This window comes from Triturus cristatus, chromosome 3_1, assembly GCF_964204655.1.
Source record: "Triturus cristatus chromosome 3_1, aTriCri1.1, whole genome shotgun sequence".
NCBI classification, from domain to species: domain Eukaryota; kingdom Metazoa; phylum Chordata; class Amphibia; order Caudata; family Salamandridae; genus Triturus; species Triturus cristatus.
Genome location: NC_140583.1, coordinates 184,101,579 through 184,123,697, shown reverse-complemented (window position 1 = coordinate 184,123,697; position 22,119 = coordinate 184,101,579). Strand labels below are relative to the sequence as shown.

Here is a 22,119-nt window from a genome sequence, read left to right as displayed (position 1 = left end):
CTACAGCTGGCAGTACAGGGACAGGACCTCAGTAGCCAGCAACTCCAGCTCTTCTGGTGCGACATTTAGGGCCCGGTCTCCTGCTTTTCCTGGCATTGTGGCTCCCAGAGGTAGGAAACAGCAGGAAAAGTTGAGGTGTGTTTGGTTGCATTGTTTGCAGGCTAGTGAGCTTTCTTTGAAACGCCATGTACATCTACACGACATACAAGATCGTAAAAGGAGACAGACACATGCATTGCCTTTCATACTTTGCTTTCACACATGTTAGCCTATGGCTGTGTCCATCGTGGAATTTCACACTTACTATACTGTCAATGTCTGCAGACTTCAGTCTCATCGGAAATGTCCAGACAGAAAGGTCAGGCGTATGCCATTTAGATTGTAAAATAGTGTGTTGGTGATTGTTAAGTGCATCATCACCACTCAAAATGGTGGCCACTTTGTTTACATATACAATAGGTTAATGGAATTCATTTTTTTCACAAAAAGAGTATAATGTTGTGCGTTACTGTGGTTAATGGCGATAGTTGCAGTTTTGTATACACTTCCATTGATGGAACTATAGGAATTTTTTTTTTTTTTAAGTGAATGTGTAAAGAATACATTTAATATTTACACATCTACTGTTCCCCAAAAACACACATAAAAAAATGTGAATTTATAAATGAATAAGTGTTGGGGGGAGCGGTCTGGCCATGTGCCAAGATGCCAGCTTGAGCCCGGAGCTCCGTGCCTTGTGGATCCCCGGTCAGCGGCGAATGCCTTTTCACGGACTTTGTGGCTGAAGAAAACCAGCTGCTCACTTCGTGGAAAGCCTGGTATTTGACATGCAACATTTCCTGCTAAGAAAAACGACCCCTGTCGTGTGTTGTGGGAGCTTGTCTGGCAAGAGGAGAGCAGCCCAGTGAAGCGCGGGAACAGCACTCTTGACCTGCGTCATAAATCAGAGTGGCTCCGTCCAGCCTTGGTATTTCTGGAAACTTTGAAGAGAATTCTTTAATTATGCAACAGCGAGACGAGACGCTGCATCGTGGTGTCTTCCACTTTTCATTTCAGACAGGTCTGTTTTCATTTTAATTCCAGTCAATTCTGAGGTGACTAAGCACATCACCGGATACACTTTGCTATTAGAACAGACTGCGCCTGACCTTTGCTACTGTTGCTATTTTACCAGTATAATAGTGTGCGGAACTCAGTTTTAAACTGACAAAAAAAAGTGCTGGTCCCACACTGCTATTATACTGCTGAACAACTATTGATATAATACAACTACTGATTTGCCTCTACTGGAAAACAGGTGAAAACATGCCTCATATACAAAATAAGTATTGACTTGCATTGCTATTTTACTTAACTCTGGTGTAACAACACTAATCATATGCAGTAGGGACTTTATTAAAAGTGAACACTGAAGGAGAACTACCTGACTCTTAGAGCTTAACTTACTGCAGATAAATATCAGCTTTACACCATACTGATTCTGGTCCAGGACAGCTATCAAGATTAATAATTATTAAACACCCTCCACATATATAACTTGTTACCAAACAGGATCTAACTGAATTCAGCTGTGTTCTTAATTGGGACAGCCTAATTCATACACCAGCAGTTAACATAATATTTTCTACTTTGTGTGCCTCTTGCTCAACTACCTCTTTCAGGTTTGGATTGACCCTATGTGACAAGCTTATCATATAAAGGAGAGGATATCAGAAGAAATCTCTACAATAAAGTTGATGAAGTATAGATTTGAATTTACTTTTAAAACCACAAAATAAATTACTACCTACTATTCTCCAATAATCCTTTATGATATAAGGTCTACTACTTTACTCCATGTGAAGTACATTTGAAAAGAAAAACGTCCCTCACAGTTCTATATCAAAGAACTGACGCTACGAAGTTGAAGAAGTCTTCTGGTAAGATAAATGGGAAACCTGTAAAACAGTCCCTTTTCTCAGAAGCTCTTAGTCAAGGTCGTTCTACATCGGATGTAAGGAGTAATACTACTTTGACATTAAACCATCCTACTCCGATGGCATCATTATCATCTTCAGACTCCACTATGGAACGTATCCTCCAAGAAATATCTGCTGGAATACGAAGACTAGAGGGTATGGAATCTTCCATATCTACCCTTACGACTGAAACCAAGTCTATTCATACGGATATTGCTGGATTCCAAAATCGGATGGATGGTTTGTCTGCAAGAATGAAAATAGTGGAGTATAGACTTGATGCTATACTAGACCGTGATCAGGAACTTCTTTTTTATAAGGAGTAAATTGTATGACTTGGAAGACAGGAACCGTTGTGATAATGTTCACTTTTTTGGATTTCCTCAAAAAATAGACGGGTTAGATGCTAAATCCTCTCTCAGAGATACTCCACCAAGACTCAGTGGCTTCACTTTTGAACCACCTTTGGAGATACAGAGAGCCCATCGTCTTGGACCGAACAATACGGGCAAAAATATACGACCCCATTTGCTCATTGCCGGCTTCTTGCGTCATGAACAAGCCCGTCAACTGATCACAGCGGCTCGTACTCAAGGTACATATATATTCCAAGGTCATGAAATCAAAATGGCCACAGATTTCTCAAAAGAAACTAATGAGCGTCGCAAGGCTTTTCTCCCTCTTCGACCTTGTCAGCTTAATGTCAAGGACAGTCTTTGCGAGCCTGCACATTTACGAATCACCAAGGATGGGATTTCCAAAGACTTCTTAGATCCAGAGGACGTTCGTCATTTTCTGGATAATCTTTCCCCCCAAAACATGGAATATGCACATTCCTTGCCACAAGTCCAATCATAACTTCTAACATTGAAATCGATGATATCTTCTGGCAAAACTCGACGTGATTCAAGCCATTCCCAGAGTAGAGGACGAGATCTAGATCGACTCATACGTTCCTTAGGAGATCGAGAACGAGCCCTTCAGGCAGTAGTTACCCTTACACAGGAAAGAGACCGGGATAAATCACGCTCTGCTCTAAAATCCTCTTCATTTGAAGGAGTACCTTGAACTATGACTGATTGTCACCAGGTGGGTGTTCATCACGTTGATGATCATTGGAAAGGATGATCAGATTAAACAACAGTTGGGAAATTGTCCCATTGACGATTGCTGGAAAAGATGATCAGATGAGTACTTGAACATCTCTTTGTCATATGTATTTGCTATATAATGTTTATAATTATTTGATTGGTTCATCCTTATTCTCCCCTCTACTTTTCTTTTAACCGTGTATCAATGATACTACCTAATTATTATTCTCTTATTTTATCCTATTCTTTCTGTTATCTAATATATTCTCTTATAATATATATATATGTACACACACTTTTGCTTATCTGTTATAAACGTATTATAAGTTTCACATACACTGCAAGTACTACTATATTCTTTTACACATTTTTCATACACCTTTCTCTTCTCCTTCTTAATTATCCTTAATATATAACAATACATTTAATTGCTTTTAATATGTAATAGATAATTATCTTGATATTTAACTATAGTGATCTGTCTTCATACTATATCAATTCTTAGGAATGATACCATTTAATTGTTCCAATAGCAAAATTAGGAAATATTTAACGTTATTCTTCTTCCTCTTTTGTGTAAAGTTTGTCTTATTATAATTTGCATAAGATATATTAATAACCTGTTTGCCAATATTTTTCCCTCTTATTAGAGATTGTTAAAACTTTATATTATAGATATTAGATTTATTGACTAAATAGATGATTGATCGCCTTTTGTTATGAATTGGACATGAATTCATTACGAATTATTGGTATTGCTATGCTCCTCCTTTTTCAACTCTTCCTACATATCTTCCCCTTCCTTTCGTCTCTACTTCAATACTATATATATTACTGATATATTATTTATATGTTATTTACTATTTAATTCCCTTAATATTTAAGTATTTAATTATGATATTATTGTCTTTTTACATGATGTTATTTTTATAATGAGATCATATTTAAACGTGACAATTATATATGCTATTATTGGACATTTAATACCTATTAGTACAATGTTAATATTAGCTTCCTTGACTGTACTATATATTGGACAATTTTATATTATACTGTTATTTCTCTTATTTATTTTTTCCCTCTCCTTTCCTTCTCTCTTTCTATTCCCTCATCCCCTCTTACACGTTACCCTCAAGATATCAATTTCTCTTCTAAGCTACTTTATTTCTATAATTCTTTACTCCTTTGTTCCTTTATTTTTGTATTTCTCTATTCCTTCAACCATAATCTCAAATTCTATTCTACTGTTCGAAAACTGTTATTTTTATTTTTGCGTAGTTGCATTCTTTATCATTTACTCTGTCGCCAGATGGGGCTCCTCGGGCACGAGTAGCCTGAAAGTTTAGACCCGCAGTAACCAGTTCCTTTCCCTGGTGCTGTACTTTCTTTGCGCAGCATATTTACCACTCTTTCCCTTGCATTTTCATTAGTCGTTCTTGATTTAGGACCCTTAGTTTTGTTCCATACATACTCTCTCCTTTTATTTTAACTTCATTCTATATACTCACCCTTCTCTCCTTTATTCCTTCAAAAAACAAAAACTTGTACATCGTTTACACTATGCTATTAACTAGTTTGTTGTTCCCCATTCTTGATTATACCTACATACCCACACATTGATGTCTTTGTGGTGAGCCAGGGTACTTCTTTTCTATCTCTCCCTTCCTCCTTATATTCTTTCTAATTTCCTCTTCTCTTAACCTCGACAAGTACATTGTGTACTGTATTATTATTTTTTCCTATTGACATTTCTTCAGCATGACGCACACTCATCCTCTATGTAAAGTTACATGGAATGTCCATAGTCTCACCCATTACATTAAAAGGAAAAAGGTGCTTTCTTATCTCCAATCCAAACACGTAGATGTGGCCTTACTACAAGAAACCAACCTAGATACGCTAGAATCTGATGAGCTATGCAGAGATTGGGTGGGGAGGGTCATTCACAGTAGTATTCGAAAGGGTGAATCCACAGATGCTGGCCCTATTCGCAAATGTGGAGTTGCAATTCTTATTCGCAAATCATTCCCAGTCACGGTCTCCAAAACATGGTTGGATTCTGATGGACGTTATGTTTTTGCTAAATTGCGTATTGGAGATGCTTACATTTGTGTGGGATCAGTCTACGCGCCGACTGGGACCAAAAAATCATTCTTCCTCCAGTTGAACCGTCTATTAACAGATATAGATGCCTCACAGTACCTCATTGGCGGGGTCTGGAATCTGGCACCAGACCCAATTCTAGACAAAACTGGTCCATTTGACAAGGGGAATGCTGCAGATAGAGCTCTATTAGATGACATAATATCGGATAACGGACTAGTTGACCACTGGCGTTTTAGCCATCCAACAGACACGGAATACACCTTCTTCTCTCCCACCCATGGCACATTTTCTCACTTGGACTATTTTCTGACATCACAGAAAGAGGTCCAATTGGTCACGAAATCTCGCATCTTGGAAACAGCTTTATCTGACCATTCCCCTGTCCTCTTATCCCTAGAACTAGGACTTTTTAGGCCAAGGCGTAAACTCTGGCATATGAACATACAACGACACAGGAGTCCCAAGGGTAAATCTCAACTACAATCACATCTCCAAGACTATCTTTCCACTAACCAGGGTGCTGCTACCTCCGACAGGACTATTTGGGCTACAGCTAAAGCCACTTTCACAGGTCAGTTAATGCGTGATGCAGCACTTGTTAATAAACAGAATGCTGCATGGCAAACAGAACTAGAATGCAACATTCAATCTTACTCTCACATGTACACACTAACCCCCAACCCTGCAGAATCGTAAATCACTCGAGCAAGCTCGTATGGCATTAAATAACCTTTTTACATCTAAAGCGGAATACGCTCAGCAGAGAATGAAGGGGCGACATTACGGACAGGAGGAAAAGGCAAAAAGATGGTTAGCTGCACAATTGCGCCAAAGAGAGGCAGCTATGGCCATTCCAGCTAGTCGAACAGCACAAGGTGATATGCTTAGGAGACCTCAAAATATTGTCAATGAATTTGCTTCTTTCTACCAATCTCTCTATACCCCAGGTACTCCGATAGATTTGAATAAAAGGTCTACTTTTCTTACAAAGGTGGATCTTCTCCGTCTCTCTGATGATGGTAGAGCTATGCTTGAAGGTGAAATTAGCAAAGATGAGATTTACCAAACCATTGCTAACCTATCTCACCACAAAGCTCCTGGGAAAGATGGATTCCTTGCTGAATTCTATTGATGGGCAGGACACAATGTTATTGATACATTATCCGCTTCTTGAAATGCAGCATGTAGTGTATCTTCGTTGGGGCCTCTGTCTAACAAAGCACTCATCGCTGTGCTACCCAAACCTGGTAAAGAACCCTTGCTATGCAGTAGTTACCATCCCGTCTCGTTATTAAACTGTGATATTAACATATTGGCCAGCATCCTAGCGTTCCGCCTTCGTAAAGGATTACCTTCCCTGATACACCACACTCAAGTAGGCTTTGTCCCAGGGCGCTCCTCTCGGAACTATCTTCGTACATTAGTCCGTACACTGTGGTCTGCTAAACACCTTCCAGATGATGCATTAGCTCTTTCACTTGACGCAGAAAAAGCGTTTGATCGCATTGAATGGGACTACCTTTTTACAGTAATGGAACGATTTGGGTTGGGTGATCAATTTATAACCAAGGTACGCTTATTATATGACAATCCATCCGCTCAAGTGAATTGTGGTGGTTTTTTATCTGACACATTTCTGATTCGGAGAGGAACCCGCCAAGGATGCCCTTTATCCCCTCCTTTTCCTCTTAGCTATGGAACCATTAGCTGCCACCATTCACCAAACTGATGAAATCACAGGTGTTCCATTCTCACTCTTCCGCATTTCATCTACATCTTGGTCATGCTTCCCCTTCAGATCCCTTTAGCCACGCTTCGATCAATCAACTCCAAGATTAAAACCTTTATATGGGCTTCGGCTAAGCCTCGTCGTTACAAAATTGAAAGCTCACCAGCTATATGGAGGAATGGGCCTCCCATCGATTGAACATTATGCCCTCGCATTACACGTCTCTCAAATATCTTATTTGTTACCATGGGCTCAAAGATGCTCCACAATGGGTTCATATATCTTTTATCCACAGATTCAGGTCTTTCTCTTTTATATGGAAGCGGTCGTTCTGACCCCAAAAACTGATTGTATCAGCTGTGCATAAATCCTTCAAAGGGGATATAGTTTACTAGCTTCAAACCCGCGCATCCACAAAAATGCTCCCTTATAGAATAATTCAGGTATACATAGTAATGGTCGAACTCTATCTTGGCCTTTGTGGCAAACAGCAGGTATTCACTCTCTAGATCAACTTCTTCATAATGGCAATTTCAAATCATTCTCACAAGTAAGGGAGGAATTTAATCTTCCTGCACAACATTCTTTTAAATACCTTCAACTCCAATCAATCAATGAATTGTAAGCGCGCTACTCACCTGTGAGGGTCTCAAGGCGCTGAGGGGAGGTCCACAGATCTGTTTAGCCGAAGAACCAGGTCTTGAGGGTCTTCCTGAAGGTTTTCAGGGAGCTGGCACGTCTGATGTCTGCCGGTAGCTTGATCCAAGTCTTGGCTGCAATGTGATAGAAGGATCTTCCGCCTGCTCTGGCTCTGTGGATGCGGGGGTTTTCGGCCAGTGAGAGGTTGAAAGGTCGGAGGTTTCTTTTGGGTACGTGGAAGTTGATTCTGTCGTTGAGGTATTTGGGTCCGTTGTTGTGTAGGCATTTGTAGGCGTGTGGATTTTGAAAGTGACTTTTCTCCACGGGGAGCTAGAGGAGACTTCGTAGGTGTAGGCTGATGTATTCGTGTCGGGGGATGCCGAGGACGAGTCTGGCAGTGGTCTTCTGTATTGTCTGGAGTTTGCGGAGTAGGGACTTGTTGATGCTGGTGTAGAGTGCGTTTCCATAGCCCAGTCTGCTGGTGATGAGAGCGTGGGTGACTGTCTTCCTTGACTCAGGGGAGATCCACTTGAATATCTTGCGGAGGATGCGGAGGGTGTTGAAGCAGCTGGTGGGGACGGCATTGACCTGTTAGTTCATGGTGAGTGATGAGTCGAGTACGATGCTGAGGTTCTTGGAGTGGTCAGAGGGGGTAGGTGGGCTTCCGAGGGCAGTCGGCCACCAGGTGCTGTCCCATGCAGAAGGGGGGGGGGGGGCACCGAGGACTTCTGTCTTCTAGGCATTGAGCTTCAGGCAGCTGTTGGTCATCCAGACTGCGACTTCTTGCATTCCTTTCTGGAAGTTGAGTTTGGCAGTGGTTGGGTCTTTGGTGAGGGAGAGAATGAGCTGGGTGTCGGCGTAGGATACTATGTTGAGGCAGTGTTGTTGGACGATGGCTGCGAGGGGGGCCATGTAGATGTTGAAGAGGAGGGGGTTCAGGGATGAACCCTGTGGGACTCCGCAGGTGATTTTCGTGGCGTCGGAGGGGAACAGTGTTTGAAGAAACATTTGGGATCACCCCATTGGTAGTTTCAACTTTCACCAATAATATTCTATTTAAATACATGGGGGAAACCTAAAAGGAGTGAGTTATGGTCTTCATAAAACCTTCACGTTTCACCTCTTCAAAATCCCTATCTCATAATCTTCACCTTAAATGGCAATCCCGTTTATCAAACTCTTTTACAGCTAATGAACAGCTATTGGAGAATCTGCATAAAGGAACCCGTGAAGCAAGGCTTAAATGTTGCTTATTTAAATACTCCATGATTGGCATTGGTCGCCAATCAAATTGCATAAAGCCGGCCTACTCTCACAAACTAATTGTTGGAGATGCTCCAATTTTGGCTGTGACACAACTCACATTATCTGTGAATGCCCAAGTATACAACCTTTTTGGAATTATGTTGGTAAAAGTTTGCACTCCACAATGCCCTCACATCTACCACTCGCACCTGCCAATATTCTTTGACATGATTTACGTCATTCCCCAAAGCTCTCTAAACCACAACACCGTCTTTTCCACACTGCATTGGCTACAGCTAAAATATGTATTTTACGTCATTGGAAATTATCCTCTCCACCCTCACAGGAAGAATGCTTGGTAGCCATGATATAAACGGCTTCACATGAACGCACGCTCTAGAACCTTCAGGATCAAACTGACATATTCCTCCAGACCTGGTCACCTTTTCTAAAAACGATACTACTAATTCTCCCGTCCTTCTCACTGTGCCCACATGAAGAGACTAATTATTCTACATCTTTGTTAATTAGGTCTTTCCTATTATTACTTGTTCTGTCTCTCCCACTTTTCCCATATTCTTTTCATTATTATCTTCTCTATCCTCCTATTTTTCCTCCCCCACCTCTCTGTAACCTTGCTCTACCCCTCCACATTATCCTACATATTTCATTTGTTTCTCCTTTTCTTTTTATTTACACTATTTTCTATTTTCTCCCAAGTGTACTTTGTCTTAAACTTTTTGCAATGTTAATATATTTTCCTGATAACACGTTTCTTTGATTATGATGATCTCATGTTAAGCTATTGACTCATATTTATATTTGATCTATTTATATTTAATCAATTAATAAAATTTGCTGTATCAGTTTCTTATTTATACCATTTACATATTCATTAATTCTTACCCTCCTTGCATTCTTCCACTTCTCCCTCACTTCTCTCTTATCCGCTTTTTTACTATTTATCTACTTATTTAATCATAATATGTCTATTTATATATTCCATATTTATATGCTTTTGTTCATCAACAAGTGTCATGTATTTGTCACTTTTTATCATTATAGGATCCCTCATTTATTTATTAATGCATCCTTAGACTTATTCGCTTGATGTATTTTTATTGCAAAATTCAATAAAAATGTTCAACACAAAAAAATAAATAGAAGTGTTAGTGTTATATTATGTAAAAAAAGAAATTTTCTAAAACTAAATGAAATGTATGTTTTATTTTAAAAATATGTTAGCAAAATTATGTACATTTTTTGCCTTTTAATTGGAGACATATGAAACCAGGGAGAGTGAGGCGATGACAGGCTCAAGTTCTGAGACCATTTTCAGACTTTGACTCCATGAAAGAAGGGGATATAATTGAATAATTATTATTAAATACGCTAACTATTCTTGATTGAGGTCATCAGCTGGAGCCAGATCTTCTGCCTCTCAAAAGGAATCCTACAGCAGTAACACCAATAGTTAAATGAATGGCAGTACTCCATTTTGTGACCACAGGATCACTCCAATCAGTGGCGGCCAGCACAGATCTGGGGTGGTGGGGTGGGAGGGTGGGAGGGCGAAGTTATAAGGATGTATAATTGTAAGAAAAAGAACAATTCAAGTGTCTCCTCGCCACTCTGTCCTACGTCGTCTCTCCTCTGCCAAACAGGAAGTAGCCAGGCCCCCCTAATCCAATCACAACGCTGCAATGCAGCATTGTGATTGGCTCCCCTAAACCAATCACAACCCCGCAATGCAGGACTGTGATTGGTCTGACGCATTGGTTTGGTGCTCAGACAGGGGGCCTGGGCATGTTCTCCATGCAGGCTGTAATGCAGCCTGCATGAAGAACATGCTAAAGGGAGAGCCGGTCAAAACATCATGGGCACTTTAATGTGCCAACCACTCCTCCCTTGGTCGGTCACAGAGCAGCTCCGCCCTCAAGAATAAAATGGTAACATTGCAATATTATAATTTTATTTTTCCGCTCTTTTACTGCTGCACAGCAGTAGTGGGAAAATGCTCCTCCGCCTTGATTCCAATACACCTGCAGTATCCGGTGAAATGTCACAACCAACTTTCAGTGCGGTCTTACAAGAAACTCTTCCTTGAATGTTGAGACATATCAACAACTTTATACAGGTTCCACGATATGAAGATTTTGCCAATATGAAGGGTGATTTGTATGCGTTAGGTCGCCTACCACACGGGATTGGAGAAATTGATGGCACACATATTGCCTTGGTACCACTACACGATAGAGAAAAAGACTACCGCAATCAGAAAATCTTTCATTTAACCAATGTGCAAATTGTGTGCTGGTCAAATTTGTACATCACTAGCATGTGCACATGTTTTTCAGGATCTACACATGATTCATTTGTACTACGAACAGCACCATACCCCTGAAGCTGTCACAATATGGACCTGAGCTGGGCTGGCTTGATGGTAAGGCCAATTGATTGACCTCTGAGGCGGAAGCCGGAGGTGTCCTTACGCTCGCTTTTTAAATTGAAAACTGTGATTAATTTGTATGTTTTAAACTTGCGCACTTCCCCCCAGCCACTCCAACTATTTCCCCTGCCAAGCAGACATCCACTTTCAGCGGATTTTAGCGCTGTTGGGAAGGGAATCGGCTCACGGACGCCATCGCTAGGAAACGCGAGGCCACGCCCTCACGATTGGCCACGCCCACCGCCCACTCTATGTATGCGCTGAGCAAAAGCGCCGGCCATTGAATTGATTGACCTCTGAGGCGGAAGCCGGAGGTGTCCTTACGCTCGCTTTTTAAATTGAAAACTGTGATTAATTTGTATGTTTTAAACTTGCGCACTTCCCCCCAGCCACTCCAACTATTTCCCCTGCCAAGCAGACATCCACTTTCAGAGGATTTTAGCGCTGTTGGGAAGGGAATCGGCTCACGGACGCCATCACTAGGAAACGCGAGGCCACGCCCACACGATTGGCCACGCCCACCGCCCACTCTATGTATGCGCTGAGCAAAAGCGCCGGCCATTGAATTGATTGACCTCTGAGGCGGAAGCCGGAGGTGTCCTTACGCTCGCTTTTTAAATTGAAAACTGTGATTAATTTGTATGTTTTAAACTTGCGCACCTCCCCCCAGCCACTCCAACTATTTCCCCTGCCAAGCAGACATCCACTTTCAGCGGATTTTAGCGCTGTTGGGAAGGGAATCGGCTCACGGACACCATCGCTAGGAAACGCGAGGCCACGCCCACACGATTGGCCACGCCCACCCTCTTTCTCCATAAATGTGTGTCCCACGCAAGCGCAGCGGACGAGCGCAGCGGGAGCGCCGTTTGCGCGCCGAAGGCGCGCCTAAGGCAAGCCCGTCTGCGCCCGTCCGTGTCCCGGACGTGGCCAGCGCCAGCCCCCCTGCTGCTGCTTCTCCAGTCACGGATCGGTCGCGTGTCTCCTACACTCGTGAGTATCTATTAACATTTAGTGCTAACTCTTGCCCCTGCTTGCATTGTTGGGACCTGGCTGATTTATCTCAGCGTATTTGCCAGGCATGCAAATTTCGCTTTCAGCCTACCCTAACTGCTCCTACCCAGCTTCCCACCGATTCGACATGTCTTCGGGCCGGTTTGATCAATGCTAGATCACTGGTCAAACATTGCAATGACATATTTGAATTGCTAAGTGACAATAAATTCGATCTCCTTTTTGTCACAGAAACGTGGCTTAATGAGTCATGCAATCCAGTGATTGAATTGGCTATTCCACGTGGCTTTAAAATCATTAGACAAGACCGCCCCTTAGGCAGAGGAGGTGGTATAGCAGCCATTTTCAGAGATAAATGGACTCTGTCTCTGGATCCTATGGGCCCCTCAGTTGATGCAGAGGTGCTCCACTTCTCTCTCACTCTAGGGGCACATTTCACCCTAGGTGGATCTCTGGTGTACCGGCCACCTGGCCACGCAGGAAAATTTCTAGAGGCACTAGAGGACATGATAGTCCCACGTGCCCTGAAATACCCCACATATCTCCTTCTGGGAGACTTTAATATTCACGTGGATCAGCCAGATCTACCTGACACAGTTCGGCTAAACGATGCTCTGGCGATGGCCCAGCTAAAACAGTGGATTAAAGCTCCCACCCATTCAGGGGGTCACGTTCTCGACCTACTATGTACCAACTTCGACATAAATATGTCTGACCCTGAGATAGTGAATTGGTCTGACCATATGCTGATAAGGTTCACCTGGCCCCTGTCCCGCCCCACTGAGTCCAATCACTCCGCTGCTCACACACAGAAAATTAACATAGCTATGCTCTGTGATCAGCTTGACTCCTCTCGCCCCACACTTCCCTCCGAAATTGAGTCAGCCGTTAGCTCATTCAACTCATGGATTGAAGGCGGCGTTGCTTCTTCAACTAAAATAGGTCGTGTCTGTAGAGTGCGCTCCACCCCTTCTAAGCCGTGGTTCTCTAATACTCTCCGCGATCTTAAATCAGGTTGTAAAAAACTTGAAAGACGTTGGAGACAAGCCTATCTCCCTGAGGCCAAGAAAGAACTAAGAACGGCTCAAAAGAGGTATTATGCAGCAATTAAATCAGCAAAAAGTTTATACTACAACGGACGCATAACCACGGCCAACAACAGTAGCAGGGAAATCTTTGCTATTGTCAAAAGCTTTGTTTCCCCTTGCGCCACTCAACCTCTCCTAGCCTCTTCGGAAAAATGGTGTGAAGAACTCTCTGTGTTTTTTGTGGACAAAATTACAAAAATCCAAGATGACTTGCTTACTGTATGTAACAATTTTCCAGCTTCAATGACTATTCCTTCCCCCATTATGCCCATCTATACGGACCAGTTTACCCTCTTCACTCCAGTGGATACAACAGAGGTTGTTAAAATTCTGGCCACTTTACAATCAGGATCCCCCGCTGACCCCTGCCCGGCCAGAGTCCTTGCGGGCCTGGCTAATACAGTTGGCCAAGAGGTGACACATATTGTCAACCTCTCTCTCTCCACCGCCACTGTTCCGGCATGCTGGAAGCAGGCCAAACTGCTTCCACTTCTTAAAAAAAATGGCCTAGACCCGAAGGCCCCTGCTAATTTTCGGCCCATATCATTACTGCCGGCCCTGGCAAAGATATGTGAAAAAGTTGCATTCACACAGTTAGACAAATTTGTGGAAAGCTCTCAAGCTCTTCACCCTGCGCAATCAGGCTTCAGAGCTGCTTTCAGCACAGAGACGGCTCTAGTCGAGGTTTCTGAGGCCATTCGGGAATGTCTGGACGGAGGTGGCAGAGCGGTTCTGATCTTATTGGACCTCTCTGCCGCCTTCGATACGGTCCCTCACTCCCTCTTACTCACCAGACTAGCAGCCATAGGCATAACTGGCTCTGCTCTTGGCTGGTTATCATCTTTCTTGGATAACAGGTCCCAGCAAGTATGGATGCCACCTTTCTCCTCCTCTCCCAAAAAACTCTCTACTGGTGTCCCACAGGGGTCCACTCTAAGCCCCCTGCTTTTTAATATATATATGACCCCCCTCATTTATCTTGCGGAACAGCTAGGAGCCAAAATTATGGCTTATGCCGATGATACTCAGCTTCTGTTTACCTGGCCCAAAAACAACTCGGACACGTCGAGGGTCCAATTCTGTTTATCATCGGTTTTCCGCTGGCTGGCGTGTGCCCAGCTTAAATGCAATGAGAGTAAATCGGAAATCTTGCTGTATGGCTCCTTTCCAGATAACTTTAGCGACTCCCTCTGGCCCACCGATCTCCCATGTCCCAAATCTATTGGTGGACCTGCAAAAAATTTAGGAGTCTGGTTTAATAACAATCTCAGGTTTGAGGACCACCTGAAAAAACTTACTGGAATCTGCTTTTCCACCCTCAAAACCCTGCGCAGATTTCTCCCTCTGCTCCCAAGAGAGGCCAAGGAGACGGTCATTCGCGCTCTTATACTATCCAGATTGGATTATGCGAATGCCCTCTACTGCGGACTCCCAGCCTATTTGATCCACCGCCTCCAGGTCATTCAGAATGCCGCGGTTAGGCTGCTGTTCAACATACCCAGAAGATCTAGTGTCCGCCAACCCCTTAGAGATCTTCATTGGCTCCCAGTTGCTCAAAGGATCTTATTTAAGATCCTCGTGCTAGCATACCGAGCACTTCATCAAACGGGTCCAGCATATTTGAGGAAAAGATTTTCCCTTTATGTTCCCAATCGCCCTCTTAGATCAAGCAACCTCCACCAAATGACTGTGCCAAAGTTTAAATATAGCAGGCTCGGCGGTCAATCCATCTCTGTCAGAGCAGCGAGAGCTTGGAATACCCTTCCGCTTCACTTGAGAACATCCCCATCCATCATGACGTTCAGGAAAGGCCTAAAAACCCACCTTTTTAACATCACTACATAATGGATGTCTCTCTAACTCCGCTTGTAATATGATCGGTCTCCCTTTTCTTTCGCGCCAGGATACTATACTTTTTAGTAACAGAGCGCGCTACAAAAGCCTCTATAATAATAATATAATAATCTCTCTATACATTATTTTGTTAATTTCAAGTTTAATGATCAAAAACAGTACGTAACATTTTTGCTTTTTTTATTTTCATTTTATATAGGAGACTCAGTTTATCCTAACCAATCGTGGTGGTTAGCACCACTGAGGAATCCAACAATGCCAGGGGAAGTCTGCTACAATTAGACCTATGAAAGAACACTGAGGCCAGTGGAGTGGGCTTTTTGGCTCCTAAAGGCCAGATTTTGATGTCTGGATAAGACTGGTTGAGCCGTCCTCTACTCACCGAACAAGGTGTGCAAAATCACTATGGTATTCTGCATGTTACACAGCATAGCCCTAACACAGAAAATCCTGTACATTGCAGAGGAAAAAGACTACCATGATGAGGCACCAAGCGAGAATGTTGAAATGCGAAATGAATATGATAGTGGTAAAAAAGAAAGGATGTTGACTTACGTCAAGATGTTATTGACAACTTCACATGTGTAGGTATATATTCACATATTAGGAGATTCAAATTTTACTTTTAATGTAAGGAGAATAAAAGTCTGTGCTAAACATTTTTGTCATTTCATATAAATATTTTCTTTTTGTTTTAATCTGTTTTCGGTTCCTTCACCATGCCATCTTCATTTGGACATGTCAAAGATGTGATATTCGCAGTTATATGCTACGGCTGCAAAGTACAAATGGAACATGGGTTGATTCTGTGAAAGACACACAAACTTTGGATGTACAGATCCTGCACAAAGACAACTTGCACAATGTTTGAATTGTAATTATTAAGATTGCATTTGACTTTTCTGTTGATTATGGACACCAAGGCAAAATCTGCTGCTTAAATTGCTCTATGTCGCTGTTAGTGTGTCTCATCATCGAAGGCAGATCTATTTTAGCACACCACTTAAAGTTGGTTGTGACATTCCACCAGATACACATTCCACCAGATACTGCAACAGTGTATTAGAATGAGGCTGGGGCCACAAAAGGGAGTATTGCCATTATTTTCACTGTTGATGCTATTGATGTTGGTTTTCTTTTGTCAGACAGAAGATCTGATGACATCCATCAATAAGAGTTTGCCTATTTAATCTGATTTTATTGATTACCTCTTGTTCTTGCATGGTGGCAAGGTCTGGAACTGTAAATTTATATATTGCAAGAATGTTTTAGGAACTGCATGGGTTATAATGTATTAGAAAAATATGAGACGTTTCTTTATTCCAAATAAATCATACGAAAGTTTTTGGTTTGTGGATTCTGTTTTTTTTTGTCATTTAAAAAGAAAAATTGAAAAACGTTATCTACATGTAATTGATTTATGAATAAACAATCTTTTGATAAAAGGCATACAACACCAGTCTTTTTTTTAATTAAAAAAACCCAAATAAACTAAAACAGGATGTAAACAACAAGCAAAACAAAATACGTAATAAGTCAATCATGGTGAATGAAACTAATATTGGAGAGACAAATGTATTTGAATTCCAATGTCCAAAATACAACTAGCATTAAAAAAAATGTATGTGTGTTCAGAAAATAGTCCACAGAGTGAATGGTAGTCACACACTCAAGGAAATTAGTTTCTGCGTCTCTTGCTTGTGGTGGTGAAGGGTTCACTGACAAAACAGACACCCAACCCCATACCACAATATTGAGCCATAAATATAGATGTCGATATTTTGGACATCCTATATTTATAAAGGTAAGTACAAAAATATTGAAAATAAAATATAGATGACAAATATAGGTGTAAAAAAAATTATCGTTTTTATATACATATAAAATATTAAATCTATTAAATAAACTTAATTAAAAAATAAAATAGATTTAATTTACATTTTATTTTTTAACAGTTGTTTTTATTGAAAATAAGGCAGCATAAGTCACATATATAGACACTTTCAATACATTAACAAGTAGAGATGTTGTACACACATTATCCTTTGAAATATCCATGTCACTCAGCCATCGATATCCCTCCTGTCACGTCCGTGTTCTGACATTTCCCTTTCTGTAGTCGCCGATACACACAGGTCCCCCCCTTTTAGCATTCCACTTTCCCCATTTCTTATCCCACTTCCGATGGCAACACCTAGATTAAAAAAAATCTTTCCTCGGGAATCATACATTTATCAAGGTCTCTCACCCAAGTTCCGGAGGTTGGAGTGTGTGCTGCCCCACATTTGGTAGCTATGTTTTGTTTTACCAATGTGTATCCCAGGTCAACCCACTGCTGCTCGATCTTGGTGAGGTCAGTAGCCTCCCAAATGTTGAGGAGCCCCAGTTGTGGTGACAAAGTGATGTCCTTGTGCAGCACTTGTTGTATGAGCTGTCTGGCCCTCTCCCACAGGGCCTGAATGTGCGGACAGTCCCAAATAATGTGATAGAAGGTCGCCTCCCCATTCCAGCAATGGAGACATAGGGAAGCCTACCGATCTATGCAAGGGTGATACCCATCATGTAAGCTCTGTGGAGAACCTTCAATTGAGAGGGATAGCCACTTCCTTAGGGGACATCAACGCTGACTGCCAGTCATCATCCTCGAGCGGTCCCAGATCCCCCAGCCATTTATCCTGGAGGGACTGAAACTGATCTGGCAAGTTATTACAGAGCTTCTGGCATGTGAGCAACGCTGCTTTTTTGGCAGAGGTTCAGAAAGGAGACGATCTTCAAGGGGAGACGATTCCGGTGGTTCGTCGGCCCCATGGAGGGATGTCGTGAGAGCATGCCAAATTTGGAGATAGCGAAAAACCTATCCCCTTGCGAGTTGATATTCCTTTTCCAATACCGTGAATTTCAATTTTTTGCCCTTTTTCCATATGTGACTTATTGTCGAGATGCCAAGTCTCCCATCTGTCAAAACCGTGTTCTTTACAGCCTCTGTGCCGACCAAGGTGGGGTAGCCCTAATCAACACATCAACCCAGCCAAGTCTCCGAATTCCCCAACGCCAGACGTCTACCGTGTGGGCCGTAGGGCCCAGATAGCGGCCCTTCCCAGCCTTCAAACAGAGGGCCCCCAAGTAGCCGGCACGACCCATTTGGTAACTGTCCACAACAGAGTCTGGACCTCACCCTCGATTTTATTGAAATATGAATCGGGAACCTTGTATGGGTAGTTCTGAAGTGTATACAGAAAACGGGGAAGAGCCAACATTTTATAGAGCGCGGCGTGGCCCAACAGAGAAAGGGGCAGCGTGCGCCAGCGTTTCACATCGCCACGCAGTCTGTCCAGAGACGCAACCAGGTTTTTATCATGGAAAACTATGGAATCGGGGGGTGACATAAATCCCCAAGTATCGAAACCCATCGATAGCTATTTCAATGTCACAATCAGGTGGGAGTACAGGAGGCAATCGTGGACAGCAAAGATCACGGATTTCGACCAGTTAATGGAGTATCCTGAGTACCAGCCGAAGTTGGTGAAGATATTTAAAAGTCTATGCACCGATCTCTTTGGAGATGCCAGATACAGGAGAATAACATCGGCATAGAGGGATATCCTGTCCTCCGTCCCTTCCGCCCATTTCAACCCTCGTAGCACCGAATCGACCCTGACCCACTCAGCCAGCTGCTCCAAGAACAAAGAGAAAATCAAAGGGGACAGCGGGCACCCCTGACTCGTGCCCCTTCTCAGTGGGAATGTTCGTGAGAGACTGTTATTAACCTTCACCTGACCCTTAAGGTCTGTGTAGAGCAGCTTGACCCATTCCAGGAATTTCGGGGGAAATCTGAAGCATCGCAACACCTGAAAGGAGTCAAACGCCATCTTGGCGTCCAAGGACAGCAAAACTTTGTCTTCTGCTATGACGTGTTGACGGCCCAAGACATTATGGAGACAACAGATATTCAGTGCAGTATTTCGATTGGGCCTGAAGCCGGACTGGTCAGCATGGACCAGTGACGGGAGGAATGGAGTAAGACGGGCGGCCAGGAGCTTTTCAAGAATTTTGGCTTCTGCATTGATCAGGGAAATCAGTCTATCGGAATTGCAGCTTTCTGCGGGTTAGCCCGGCTTACGGATAATCACGATAGATGCCAGTCGCTGATCCTCTGGTAAGATCCCTTTCTCATAGCTCATTATACATGCCCTTCAGGTGGGGCACATCTAGTGACGCAGTAGCCTTAAGAAATTCAATAGGGACCCCATTGGGTCCCAAGGCCTTCCCTGATTGTATGCTGTGGATTGCGGCGCCTATCTCCTCATTGAAGTGACCTGTTCCAGGCAGGTCACTCCCCACGCCGCACAGCTCCACCCGCTGCGCCCGTGTCCCTGCACCTGGATCTCGCTGCTGCTGGGAGTTCGAGGCCCTGCTCCACCTGCAGGCTCCCGCCTGCGCCTCATCCCTGGTGGCCCAGTGGTGAGCCGTAAGTATCTGTCTGCTCGCTCTGTCCCTTTGTTTGTATTTCTTTATTTCCTTTTTGCATTTCTTAGCTGTAATTGTACTGTATGTGTAATGGTATTGTAACTGTATTGTAATTGCGCTGTAGTCTGTTTTCTAATGCCCCTGTATTTCGTTCTCTATCCATTTTTCCCCTTCAGCCCTGCCTACTGTTTTCAGCCTTCTCCTCTCCCACCGCTGCGTCCCCTGCGCCCCCCTCGCTCACCCAATCGCTCCTGCCTCCCAGCTGCTCCTCCCTCCGACCTCCCCTTCTCATGGCAGCCGCGCCCCTCACGCGCCAAAGGCAAGCCCGTCTGCACCCCCGCCCTTCCCCCCCCCCCGGCCCCCATGAATGCCACGCCGCCACTACGACGCCAGCACCCTCCACGCACTCAACACCGGCCGATCATACATCTGCTTCCAGGCCACCCCAAGGCGCACCCAAGGACCCTTCTGCCAGAACTGCAGCTACACCAGCCACCAAGCCCCCACCACGCCCACCGGGGTAGGCCGCAACAACCTCCGGTGCATACTACTCAACACTCGCTTCGCCCGCAAGCACGCCATCGAACTCTGGGACAGACTCTTCCTCCCTGGATGTCAGCTTCCTGACAGAAATCTGGATGAACCCCTCCTCAGCACCCGACATCGCCAAGCCATTCCTGACGGCTACAAGATCACCCACAGGGATCGCACTAACGGAGCAGGAGGAGGAACCGCCATCATCCACAGAAACACCCTCAGAAACTTGACTAGCGCCAACAACACCTTCAGCACCGCCGAACACCGGCACTTCCAGATCCACATCGACCCCAACACCACCCTCGGAGGAACCCTCCTCTACAGACCCCCCGGACCCTGGTCACAATTCAGCTACTCCATTGCCGACTTGGTCAGCACGCACGCCCTTGCGTCCACAGACTAAATCCTCCTCGGTGACCTGAACTTCCACCTAAACTTCCACCTCGAGAACACCGACAGCAACTCCACCATCCTGCTCGACAACCTCGGACTCAAACAGCTCGTCACAACTCCCACCCACTCTGCCGGACACACACTCGACCCCATCTTCTCCGCCAGCAACCATGTCACCTTCAGCCACACCACTGAACTCCACTGGGCCGACTACTGCTGCATCCACTTCACCTTCGAGAAGCCCACCGAGCACCACCACACTCAACAGGCCCCCCGCCGCTGCTGGAGCAAAGTCACCGAAGACCAGCTGAACACCAACCTCGCCTGAAACCCACCTACTGACACCACTGACACGGCCACCCGCAACCTCAGGCAATGGATCGATGACTGCGCCAACACTCTCGCCCTGATCAAGAAACCCTCTAACAGACGCACCGACAGAAAGGCCACCTGGTTCACCGCCGACCTCCAGGCTTCCAAGCAGGCCTACCGCAGGCTCGAGAAGAAGTGGCACCACGCACAGACTCCGGACAGCAACGCAGCCTACAAGAGCGCCATTCGCAGACACCACCAACTCATCCGAACCACCAAAAGGACCGACTTCAAAGAACACATCAACAACAACGCACACAACAGCAAAGAGCTCTTCAACATCGTGAAGGAATTCTCCAACCCCAGCAACAACTCCAATGACATCCTGCCATCGCAAGACCTCTGCTGCTCCCCAGCCACCTTCTTCCATCGCAAGATCGCAGACATCCATGACAGCTTCAACAACCAGGCCCACCCAACACATACCGACACCTCAGACTCAACGCTCCCCCAGCCACACCCACCCCGCTTTCCTGGACCCATGTCAACGACGAAGAAACCATCAAAATCATGAACACCATCCACTCCGGCTCACCATCAGACCCCTGCCAGCACCATATCTTCAACAAAGCAAGCTCCTCCATCGCACCCCATCTCTGCAAGATCATCAACAACTCCTTCAAGACCTCCACCTTCCCGGAGAGCTGGAAGCACGCCGAGATAAACGCCCTACTCAAAAAACCCAAGGCAGACGCCAAGGCCATCGCCGAATGGATGAAGAACAGCCACCTGAAACTGAACTCGGCCAAGACGGAGGTCCTCATCATCAGATCCACCCCCTCCGCCTGGGACGACTCATGGTGGCCGGCCGCATTGGGAGCTGCACCGACGCCCACCGACCACGCATGCAACCTGGGGGTCATCCTGGACTCTTCGCTGTCTACACCCAGCAAGTTAACGCCCTCTCATACTCCTGTTTCAAAACGCTCCGAAAGATCTACAGATGGATCTCCACCGAAACGAGAAGGACGGTCACCCAGGCCCTTGACAGCAGCAGGCTGGACTACGGCAACGCCCTCTGCGCGGGAACCTCAGCCAAACTCCAGAAACGACTACAACGCATACAGAACGCCACTGCACGCCTCATCCTCGACATCCCCCGCCACAGCCACATCACAGCCCACCTGAAAGGCCGGCACTGGCTGCCCATCAACAAGAGGATCAACTTCAAGCTCCTCAC

The 22,119-nt window shown here is 44.5% G+C and overlaps 1 long non-coding RNA gene across 1 annotated transcript in view; it reads right to left on the bottom strand.

Moving 5' to 3' along the window:
- Positions 1-22,119, bottom strand: part of LOC146859900 (uncharacterized) — a 126,488-nt gene that overhangs the window by 1,021 nt on the left and 103,348 nt on the right. The window lies entirely within an intron of this gene.